Raw genomic sequence first — 12,566 nt, 5'->3', positions numbered from 1 at the left:
TCCCCAAGGCTGTGGCTAAGCCATGTCTCCGCAATATCCTTTCTTTTAGGAGTGCTAGTTCTGGAAGGTTCGCAGGAGAGCTTCTGTAAAGTTTGGAATGTAGGAGACAAGATACTGGCAGTCCATTCATTGCAAACAGCATATTTTCTCTGTATGATCTTAACTTTGCTACACTGGATTTTCAAATGTGTTCAGATGCAAACGTACTTTTTTTTTTCAAAGAATGAGTATACCACTTTCCATGAATAGACTCTTTATGTTGTTGCATTAAAAATTTGCTTCTCTGTACTGTTAGCTGTTTTATTCAGTACAGCTTCAGATATGTGTATGAAAAGAAGTACTTAAATTTTCTTCTCTAAGACAAGAGTGCTAGCAACTTTCAAGTCCACATGGTCCCAGCACTGTAAGGTTTTATATGTTTGCCAATTATTGTTCACTGAAATTAAATTATATTGTTGTTTTCTTCTTTCTTGTGTTGTAAGAGCACCTACAGTGTGTCATTTGTTTAGAGAGAGAGAGAGAGAGAGAGAGAGAGAGAGAGAGAGAGAGAGAGAGAGAGGGGAGGGGGGGGGGGCAATCTGTCCAATCAGCGGCTATATGACTTTGCACTGATTGTAAGGATCATATGTTTACTTATCTGGTCACAAAAAACAGACAAAAACACTTGATTATCTAAATAAGTTTGACTGTAAAATTATGTTTTCGAAATTCTGTGACCTCATACCTGACTGGAATATTGCAATAAAGTTCTCCAGGATGCACTTTGTGTGCGCTTGTGCCACAACGAAAAAAAAGTTAAAATTTTGATGGGCTTCATTGTATGCAACACTGAATGAAAAAGATTGCATGCTTCGTCAGTGCAAAAGTTGTCAAGGGAAAACTACAGTGGAGTCATACTTTACTGTTGTGTGTAAAGATGTTAATCCAGAAGACGATGTCGAATACAAAAAGTGGTTGCCAACAGATTCCCCTTCACTTGAAATAAAAGAAATGCCTGTTGCATCCTTCTTACTGGAGTTGCTCACTGAAACATCTGACCTGATAATACATCATTTCCTTCTAAAAAACTAGCCACAGTATCTTTAAAATGAAAGAAAACCTGAAGCCTGCTGAAGGAAAACTTGTGTTAAATTTTGCAGAAAATTATTCATTTGTTGTATGGGATTCTGTGCAGGTTTTACATTGGGGATACAGTTATGTCACTGTGCATCGCACATTAATTTATTTGTTTAATTGAGTTTGTGTTTCAGTGTAAGAGCATCCACAATATAAGTGATAGCTGAAGGCATGACATAGTAGCTGTTCATGTTTTTTGTGACAAAACAGCTTCTTGAGACACAATGAGTGAATTTGTTAAAAATTTTATACCTTAGTGATGGATGGGCTACTGATTACAAAAATTTGTGACAGTGTCACCAAGTTTTTGGTATAAAAGCAGAATGCAACCTCTTTGGTAAATGCCTTGGTAAATCTGCATGTGGAGGAGTTGGAGGAACTGTCAAATGCCTGTTGTCAACAGCTAGCTAGCTTGAGGTGTTCAAAAGAAATCCAAATTCTAACTTCAATGAAAATAATCTGTCTTTGAAAATATAATGCAATTGGATAGGTAAAAAATCTACTCACCAAGCGGTGGCAAGAGAACACACACATAAAGGTATTTAAATTCGCAAGCTTTCAGAGCTAGGGCTCCTTTTGCCAACAGAAGGGTTCAAGGGGAATGAAGAGGGATGAAGGAAAAGAGCTGGTCAGGTTTAGGAAATGGGGAGAATTTAGAAAAGTCAACCCGTACCCCAAGTCAGGGGAGACTTTACCAAACAGACTGTTGGGGGACTACTCTGGACAAGATCTGAAAACCTGAGAGCTTAAAGGTAGAAGTTACAGTAATATGCAAAACATGGATTACTGCTGAAACATTATGCACAAGTTAAGTAGAACATAAAGCTAAGTGCATTGTGTGTGATAGAGATGGAAGGGGGGGGGGGAGGGGGCAGGGAAAAATTGACAGGTCAGATAATGAAAGAATTGGAATACTAAAAGAGAGGGAAGAAAGGAATAATTACTGTTAAGAAATGCTGACACTGAAGAAATCGGACAATGGAAAATCCAGGATGGATTCTAACAATATTATGAAAAGGAAAGTTGCTGCTCACCATACAGCACACACACACACACACACACACACACACACACACACACACACACGCGCGCGCAAGCGACTGCAGTCCCAGGCAACTGAGGCCACACTGCCAGCAGCAGCACCAGTGCATGATGGGAGTGGCGATTGGGTGGGGTAAGGAGGGGGGACAGTAGGGTAGGGGTGGCAGACAATGACATACTGTTGGGGAGTGCACAGGGACGAGCTGAAAAGAGGGTAGGGCAACTGTGTAGAGTCAGGAGGGCAGTGAGGGGGTGGGGGGTGGAATATCGGAAAAGGAAAAAAAAGTAAAAAGACTGGATGCGATGGTGGAATGAGGGCTGTGTAATGCTGGAATGGGAACAGAGAAGGGGCTGGGTAGACGAGGACAATGACTAACAGAGGTTGAGGCCAGGAAGGTTACAGGAATGTAGGATGTAGGTAAAGTAGTTGTTGGAGAAATTAACATAAATTAAGGCCAGATGAGTGACAAGAACCAAGGTCATGTAACGGCGGTTTCCACCTGCAGAGTTCTGGGAAATAGGTGTCTGGGGCGGAGAATCCAAATGATAAGTGTGGTGAAACAGGCTGAACAGTCTTTACTTCCTTTGATAGTATATGTTTTGCCAGTTACAGGGCTGCTGTAGTTTGTGGTAGGAGGGTGCAAAGGCAAGTCCTACAGTGGAGATGGTCACAAAGTAGGAGCTGTAGGGTAGGGAAATGGGTGCAGAGGCACCATAGAGGCTGACAAGGATATTGCGGGGATCGGGAGGGCAATGAAAAGCTGTTTAAGTTGTGGTGGACAAATGCCAGACAGATTGGAATGTTTTGAGGAAGCCATGATGATGATGATGAGTCCCATACTCCGTTTACCGAGCGTAGGGGAGCGACGCGGGAGACCCGCGCCGCCATACTAGGCAAGGTCCTAGTGGAGGTGGTTTGCCATTGCTTTCCTCCGACCGTAATGGGGATGATTGATGATGATGATGAAGACGACACAAACACCCAGTCATCACGAGGCAGGTGAAAAATCCCTGACCCCGCCGGGAATCGAACCCGGGACCCCGTGCTCGGGAAGCGAGAACGCTACCGCGAGACCACGAGCTGCGGACGAGGAAGCCATAGATTTGTCAAATCAGCTGATTGATAAAGACTAGGATATTAAAAGACAAGAGGTCTCCCAAGTTGTTTTTGTAGGGATCAGCACTGCCAGGGTTGGATGAGATGACCTGGGAAATCTGCTTTTGAACTAGGTCGGTGGGGTAATTAATTTCAGTGAAGGCTGAGGTGAGAGTTGTGGTGTATTGCTGTAAAGACTTTGCATCTGAACAAATATGTTTGCTTGAAATACCAAGGCCGTGTGTGAATGAATGTTTGGAATGGAAAGGATGGCAACTGTCAGAATGTAAGTACTGTTGTTTGTCAGTAGATTTAACATGAACAGGAGTGTGTAGCTGATGGTGAGGATGAGGTCAACAGTAAGGAAAGCGGCATAGGATTTGAAATAGGACCATGGAAATTTAATGTAATTTTATTTCCTGTGGTCAACCTATTTAGAGATTCCAAGAATTATAATCGGTCAGTCTCAGTATGAGTCCATATGGCAAAGAGATCGTCATTATATCCAAACCAAACCAGGGACTGAAAGCATATGGGTTCCAGGAAAGTCCTCTCCAAGCAACCCATAAAAGGTTGATATTGGAAAGAACTATACTGGTTCTCATGGCTGTGCCCCTGATCTGTATGTATATCTGTCCCTCAGTGGTAAAGTAGTTGTTGGAAAGTGTTGTTGTGGTCTTCAGGCCTGAGACTGGTTTGATGCAGCTCTCCATGCTACTCCATCCTCTGCAAGCTTCTTCATCTCCCAGTACCTACTGCAATCTACATCCTTCTGAATCTGCTTGGTGTATTCATCTCTTGGTCTTCCTCTACGATTTTTACCCTCCACGCTGCCCTCCAATACTAAATTAGTGATCCCTTGATGCATCAGAACATGTCCTACCAACCGATCCCTTCTTCTGGTCAAGTTGTGCCACAAACTTCTCTTCTCCCCAATCCTATTCAATACTTCCTCATTATTTATGATATCTACCCATTTAATCTTCAGCATTCTTCTGTAGCGCGATCTACCCATCTAATCTTCAGCATTCTTCTGTAGTGCCACATTTCGAAAGCTTCTATTCTCTTCTTGTCCAAACTATTTATCATCCATGTTTCACTTCCATACATGGCTGCACTCCATACAAATACTTTCAGAAACGACTTCCTGACACTTAAATCTATGCTCGATGTTAACAAATTTCTCTTCTTCAGAAACGCTTTCCTTGCCATTGCCAGTCTACGTTTTATATCCTCTCTACTTCGACGATCATCAGTTATTTTGCTCCCCAAATAGCAAAACTCCTTTACTACTTTAAGTGTCTCACTTCCTAATCTAATTCCCTGAGCGTCACCCGACTTAATTCGACTACATTCCATTATCCGTGTTTTGCTTTTATTGATGTTTATCTTATACTCTTCTCTCAAGACACGGTCCATTCCATTCAACTGCTCTACCAAGTCCTTTGCTATCTCTGAGGTTCGCCGATGACATTGTAATTCTGTCAAAGTTTTTATTTCTTCTCCATGAATTTTAATACCTACTCCAAATTTTTCTTTTGTTTCCTTTACTGCTTGCTCAATATACAGATTGAATAACATTGGTGAGAGGCTACAACCCTGTCTCACTCCCTTCCCAACCACTACTTCCCTTTCATGTCCCTCGAGTCTTATAACTGCCATTTGGTTTCTGTACAAATTGTAAATAGCCTTTCGCTCCCTGTATTTTACACCTGCCACATTTAGAATTTGAAAGAGAGTATTCCAATCAATATTGTCAAAAGCTTTCTCTCAGTCTACAAATGCTAGAAACGTAGGTTTGCCTTTCCTTAATTTTTCTTCTAAGGTAAGTCGTAAGGTCATTATTGCCTCACGTGTTCCAGTATTTCTACGGAATCCAAACTGATCTTCCTCGAAGTCAGCTTCTACTAGTTTTTCCATTTGTCTGTAAAGAATTCGAGTTAGTATTTTGCAGCTGTGACTTATTAAACTGATAGTTCGGCAATTTTCACATCTGTCAACACCTGCTTTCTTTGGGATTGGAATTATTATGTTGTTCTTTAAGTCTGAGGGTATTTCACCTGTTTCATACATCTTGCTTCATACATCTTGCTCACCAGATGGTAGAGTTTTGTCAGGACTGGCTCTCCCAAGGCTGTCAGTAGTTGCAATGGAATGTTGTCTACTCCGGGGGCCTTGTTTCGACTCAGGTCTTTCAGTGCTCTGTCAAACTCTTCACGCAGTATCGTATCTCCCATTTCATCCTCATCTACATCCTCTTACATTTCCATAATATTGTCCTCAAGTACATCACCCTTGTATAGACCCTCTATATACTCCTTCCACCTTGCTGCTTTCCCTTCTTTGCTTAGAACTGGGTTTCCATCTGAGCTCTTGATGTTCATACAAGTGGTTCCCTTATCTCCAAAGGTCTCTATAATTTTCCTGTAGGCAGTATCTATCTTACCCCTAGTGAGATAAGCCTCTACATCCTTACATTTGTCCTCTAGCCATCCCTGCTTAGCTATTTTGCACTTCCTGTCGATCTCATTTTTGAGACGTTTGTATTTCTTTTTGCCTGCTTCATTTATTGCATTTTTATATTTTCTCCTTTCATCAATTAAATTTAATATTTCTTCTGTTACCCAAGGATGTCTACTAGCCCTCGTCTTTTTACCTACTTGATCCTCTGCTACCTTCACTACTTCATCCCTCAAAGCTACCCATTCTTCTTCTACTGTATTTCTTTCCCCCATTCCTGTCAATTGTTCCCCTATGCTCTCCCCGAAACTCTGTACAACCTGTGGTTTAGTCAGTTTATCCAGGTCTCATCTCCTTAAATTCCCACCTTTTTGCAGTTTCTTCAGTTTTAATCTACAGGTCATAACCAATAGATTGTGGTCAGAGTCCACATCTGCCCCTGGAAATGTCTTACAATTTAAAACCTGGTTCCTAAATCTCTGTCTTACCATTATATAATCTATCTGATACCTTTTAGTATCTCCAGGGTTCTTCCGTGTATACAACCTTCTTTCATGATTCTTAAACCAAGTGTTAGCTATGATTAAGTTGTGCTCTGTGCAAAATTCTACCAAACGGCTTCCTCTTTCATTTCTTAGCCCCAATCCATATCCACCTACTACATTTCCTTCTCTCCCTTTTCCTACACACGAATTCCAGTCACCCTTGACTATTAAATTTTCATCTCCCTTCACTATCTGAATAATTTCTTTTATTTCTTCATACATTTCTTCAATTTCTTCGTCATCTGCAGAGCTAGTTGACATATAAACTTGTACTACTGTAGTAGGTGTGAGCTTCGTATCTATCTTGGCCACAGTAATGCGTTCACTATGCCGTTTGTAGTAGCTTACCCGCATTCCTATTTTCCTATTCATTATTAGACCTACTCCTGCATTACCCCTATTTGATTTTGTGTTTATAACCCCGTAGTCACCTGACCAAAAGTCTTGTTCCTCCTGAAACCGAACTTCACTAATTCCCACTATATCTAACTCTAACCTATCCATTTTCCTTTTTAAATTTTCTAACCTACCTGCCCGATTAAGGGATCTGACATACCACGCTCCGATCCGTAGAACACCAGTTTTCTTTCTCCTGATAACGACATCCTCTTGAGTAGTCCCTGCCAGGAGATCCGAATGGGGGACTATTTTACCTCTGGAACATTTTACCCAAGAGGACACCATCATCATTTAATCATACAGTAAAGCTGCATGCCCTCGGGAAAAATTACGGCCGTAGTTTCCCCTTGCTTTCAGCCGTTCGCAGTACCAGCACAGCTGATTAAGGTGAAGAGGAGAGAGATCATAGGTTTGGAATCAAATTGGCACTGAGGAAATGTTCAGCAGCAGACATTGTTTTGTTCCGAATCCCATGTCACTTTCTTTGATGTTGACGTCATCCTCACCAAAAAATCAGCTACACACTTCTGTTCAAATTAAAACTATGAATAAACAACAGTACTTACATTTTGACAATTGTCGTCATTTCCATTTCAAATGTTCCCACCCATACAGCCTTGGGATTCAAGATAAATGTATTTGCTCAGATGGAGACTCTTCAGAGCAATACACCACCATTCTCACCTCACGCTTTACTGGTTGTAATTACCTCGCCAGCCTATTTCAAAAGCAGATTTCTTGGGCTGTCACATCCAATCCTGGTAGTGCTGATCCCTCCAGAAAACAACTTAAGAGTACACTTCTTGTCACTCAATATTATTATGGTCTTGAATGTATTAAGGAGCTACTTTGACAAGGTCCTGACTTCCTCAAATCATTTTGCCCACCACTCTTGGAATAGCTTTTTGTTGCCCTCCCAATCTCCACAGGGTCCTTCTCAGATCCTATGCTGCTTCCGCACCCATTTCCGTACCCTATGGCACCTACCCCAGTGTCCATCCCTACTTTAAGACTTGCTGTATGCAACCTCCTACCATAATCTGTAGCAGCCTTGTAACTGGCAAAATATATACTATCAAAGAGAGTCAACACACTAAACATACTGTTCAGCCTTTTACATTGGCGTGACTCTCGTCAAATTGTAAGAATGAATGACATTGCCAGAGGGTGTATACTAGTGAACACACAATATCCTGTTATAGAGCATGCCCTACATCATGACAGTGATAACCTCAGTGCCTGTTTCACCACATGTGCCATCTGGATTCTTTCGCCCCCTATCCCCTCCTTCCCAGACACCAGTTTCTCAGAACTTGGCAGGTGAGAGCTGGCATCACAACATGTTTTTGGTTCTTGTCACCCACCTAGCCTTAATTTACATTAATTTCTTCACAGTAACTATTCCTTCATTCACTTCCTTCTCTTGTTCTATATCTTTCATTTTCTGACCTGTTTATTCTGCCCCCCCCCCTACCCCCCTTTCCCACCTCTTATCACATACAATGCTCTTAGTTTTCTGCTCTTCTTAACTCATGCACATTGTTTTGGCATTAATACCTGTTTTGCATATTACTGTATCTTTCACCTTAAAGATCTCTCTCCAGTGCAGTCCTCAATATTCTGCCTGATAAAGTCTACTCTCACCTTGGGTTCTGGGTGACTTTCCCAAATTCTCCCAATTTCCTAAACCTCCCTAGTGCTTTACCTTCATCCTTCTTCCTTCCCCTTGAACTCTTCTGTGGGCAGAAAAGCCCTGGCTCCAAAAGCTTGAAAATTTAAATACTTCTATATGTGTGTTCTTCTGCTGCTGGTTGGTGAGTAGACCTTTTTCTATCCAGTTACATTGTATTTTCATTTATTTGTTGGATACATTCAAATCTCTCTGTCTTCCCCTATTGTTTTTGGTCTCTAGGGATCCCTCTATTACCATGTAGGTGTTATCTTGATACGCTAACTCATCTTGTAACCACGTCCCCCGCCTCTCAGATTCAGCAGACAACCACCTCATTTCTACTCTCGTCAATCCACTTTTAATTTTCAGTATTCTCTCATAATATCATCACAAAGCACTTCAATTTTTTCTTTCTTCAGTTTTTTCTTTACAGTTACATTACAAATTCTAACATTTGATTTGTTCACATGTTATCATCAAACTTGATTAAATTTCATTTTGCATGTCAAGGATCAGTTAAAATTGTCATCTCATTTTGCATGACAAGGATCATTTAAAATTGTCAATGATAAACCAGGGAGAAAGGTTTGCCCCGGCACATACAGTTGCTAGAATGTGAAAGATCCCATGCTTGTTCCATTTGACTTGTGGTGGATTCAGGTAGGTCCTAAAGCTTTTGTGACATTAGTTGCCAAAATTTCAGACTCGACAGACAAAAGGTCAGATTTCTAAGTTTCAACTTTGCAGCCAGGTTAGTATGATGTCTGCATTTACAGTTACAGCTGATGTGTTGGTAACATTAGTGAAATGTCACATGTAGAACATCATTCTTGGATTACTTTCATGGATCCTTTTGGCCTTCCATACTTGTTCTACTGACCATTCATGAGGGATATTTGCTGGATCCCTGATCAGAATATTCTCATAAAGCTGCCAGTTACTGAAGTAAAGTCACTGGGTCATCTTTACAGTTTTCTGGATGTTCTCATTAAATAATAATAATAATAATAATAATAATAATGCCAATCTTATTAGTTTGGATGTGATATCCTTCAATTGGTCTGCAACCATTTTGGCACAAATAATTTACTCTTGTCTTAGTCGCCATAGTTCTTTTATTTTTATGTCTTGACACAGTTTGCTGTACAGAATTCTCCTAGCTTAAGGAATGCGTAGTATGTAGTAAACATTGAACGTGCTTGCTTGGCTGTAAACAGTTATTGTTTACTCGCTGTAACAGGATTTCTCTTGTCATCAAAATAAATTTTGCGGTTATGAAGCAACACTCTACTTAGGGCAATAAACAATTCTGGTTCTATGTTGGGCATATTTGAAAATATACCAGATTGAAATTAAGATAGATGTTGAACAAATTGCATTAGAGATGGACTTTCTGAGATATAAGACTTCAAAATTGTCTAAATATCAAGGAAATGTTTTCTGAAGTAAAATTCCCATCAAAATTATCTTAGGAACTGACCACTACTGAAAGCTAAATTATGCAGGTACCACAAAGAAACTGATAAATAACAAACATAACTGAGTCCAAGTCTAGCGGCTGCTGGCTGGCTGGCCGCTTAGGCGGCGTTGTTGCGTCATGGCTGACAGACAGCGCTGCATGTAGAGGGCGTGCGTAACTGCACAGCAGCACTTTGAAAGATCGGCGAGTCACTACACTTTTCCCCCCTTTGAATTTTTTGCACAAGTCTTGATGGAGGCGGCCTGTAGATTGCTAACGTCCATAGGTGTTGTTTGACTGGCCATAAAGGCTAGGAGGTGGCTTCCCATATGGACGGAAGTGTCCCCGATGATAAATGGGTCGAGATGACAGGAGACGTGGGGGTCGAATCTGCTGAGGCCTCGTGCACCAATCTGCTTGTTCCGGCAAGTCCGGTTGTTATAACAGGAGACATGGGCGATGTCTCCGCATCCGTAGGAGAAAGAGTTGCTCCGACAGGTGATGGTCATCTGGTTCCTGCATGGGCACGTCTCCTGGTGGTGTCAGTTCTTGTGTTGGCACCGATATAATGGTGAGAGGACTGCGTTGTGAGTAATGAGAGATTCCAGTATCCCGAGCGTAAGGTAGAGCCGAAGGTGGTGTATCGGCATCTGGAACAGGCGTTGCCGGCACGAGACCGAAGCTGGTCCAAATGATGCACTGCAACACCTGTGTCCATCTGGATTTCATACAGGCGTCGGCCACGGTGTCGTAAGATGCGGCCAGGACTCCATTTTAGCCGCCTGCCATAACCCCGTACCCAAACAAGGTCGTCGGCGGTGAACCGGCCAAGCGAAGACACCCGCGGCCGTGAAGTGGAAGACTGCAGAAGATGAAGTAGTGTGCGGGGCTGTTGGTCATATAAGAGTTCATCCGGGCTGTGGTCGCCCATGGGGGTGAAATGGTAAGAAGCCAGAAATTGGAGAAGCGCATCATGAGCAGCAGAACCGGTATCCACCTGCATGCGAACATCTCGACCAAATATTTGGACAGTGAGGAATAACTTCCCTGAAAGGGAAGAACTACAATTGACAGACAACACAGAATCAGAATGAGCGTCATGTTCATGAACATCATGTATGCAGTTGGATTTGCAAACAGATGACACATGGCCCTTTTGTTTTTTCATTTGTGACGCACGGCCCAACATTGTGGACAGTCTTCTCGTGAATGTCTCAGAAAACACTGTGGACATGAAGGAAGTTGCCGTGGGTTTTGCTGCAGTTTCTTAAAGGTTTGTTTACGGTTAGGCCGAGGCTGCACTTGGGAGCGTACTGCGGCCACGTCGGCTGGCGGGGACATGCCACACGCTTCGTCAACATCGCACAGAGGTTGTATTTCCCCGACGTTGCGCCATGCCTCTTGCGCTCCAGCGGCGCGAGAAATTTCAAAAGACTGAGCGATGGATAGGACTTCATCTAGAGTCGGATTTGCCAACTGAAGGGCACGTTGCCTAACTTCTTTGTCGGGCACCGATCGGATAATAGCATCCCATACCATGGAATTGGCATAGGATTCTTTGTGAACTTCAGTAACAAATTGACATTTTCTACTGAGACCGTGAAGTTCAGCAGCCCAAGTGCGATAGGATTGATTTGGTTGTTTTTGACAACGATGAAAGGCAACACGAGAGGCTACCACATGCATTTGCTTTTAAAAATAGACGGACAGAAGTGAGCACATTTCAGCAAAGGACAAAGACGCAGGATCTTTCAAAGGTGCCAATTGTGACAACAACCGATACATTTGAGGTGAAATCCATGAAAGGAACAGAGACTTACATGTTTGTTTGTCCACAACATGAAATGCCAAGGAGTGCTGCCGAAGACGTTTTTCGTAATCAGACCAGTCTTCCGCCGTCTCATTGTAAGGAGGAAAAGTAGGTAGAGACAACGATGAAATCACGAATCACATTTGTGAGAAGCGTTTGCTGTTCTATGAGACCTTGCAATTGTTGCTCTAAAGTAGCCATGGAAACATGTGAGTCAATGATGGAAAAGAAAAATCACTACCTCGTCGCCAATTGTTATAACTTCAAGTTGAACAAATATATTTCAAGGAAGACGCAATACATGAAAGTCACAGATCAAGTAAACAGAGTAAGACGTGTGTACACTTTAACAGTCAAATCATAACTGAATCCAAGTCTAGCAGCCGCTGGCTGGCTGGCCGCTGAGGTGGTGGTGCTGCTGCATGGCTGGCAGACAGCGCCGCATGTAGTTTACGCGCGTAACTGCGTGGTGACACTTTGAAAGATCGGCGAGTCACAACAGTTAGCATGACATTTTTTTGTTACAGTAAAATTCTTGATGTATTTGGATGTCACTGGGGCAGTGAATACTACATAAAAGCTCTTAAAACTTGTACACATTATACTGTCCAAACTACTGAATTAAAATATCGTAGATGTAGTGTGATTATTCATTAAAAGAGCCATCACCTCAAAAATAATTAAAATCTTTTCATTGCTGTAACTAAATTTCGACAACCTTGACATGTGGCGCTGCTAAAGACCCAGTATTGAATATTGAGGGCTAAGAATTCACAGCATTATCTGTAACATGTATAGGCAGCTGCAGACCAAATAGGAACAGAATCTGAGGTGATCAGGTGAGAGTGGTTTCCAAAATTGGACAACTTCACATGGAATGACTTTATAGATTATGTACAGTTAGTTGCTGCTAATTATTGTGTCAGCATTAAATTATCTTCCTTGTTTTAAAGCCTTTGCTGTGTGCT

General features: G+C 42.0%; 1 protein-coding gene across 3 annotated transcripts in view; it reads left to right on the top strand.

Annotated features, from left to right (window-relative positions):
* LOC126366012 (INO80 complex subunit D-like) overlaps positions 1-12,566 on the top strand; it is a 156,957-nt gene that overhangs the window by 55,574 nt on the left and 88,817 nt on the right. The gene's annotated exons all lie outside the window — the stretch shown is intronic.

The sequence above is a fragment of the Schistocerca gregaria genome, chromosome 4, assembly GCF_023897955.1.
Source record: "Schistocerca gregaria isolate iqSchGreg1 chromosome 4, iqSchGreg1.2, whole genome shotgun sequence".
Taxonomy (NCBI): Eukaryota; Metazoa; Arthropoda; class Insecta; order Orthoptera; family Acrididae; genus Schistocerca; species Schistocerca gregaria.
This window is presented reverse-complemented; position numbering and strand designations above follow the sequence as displayed.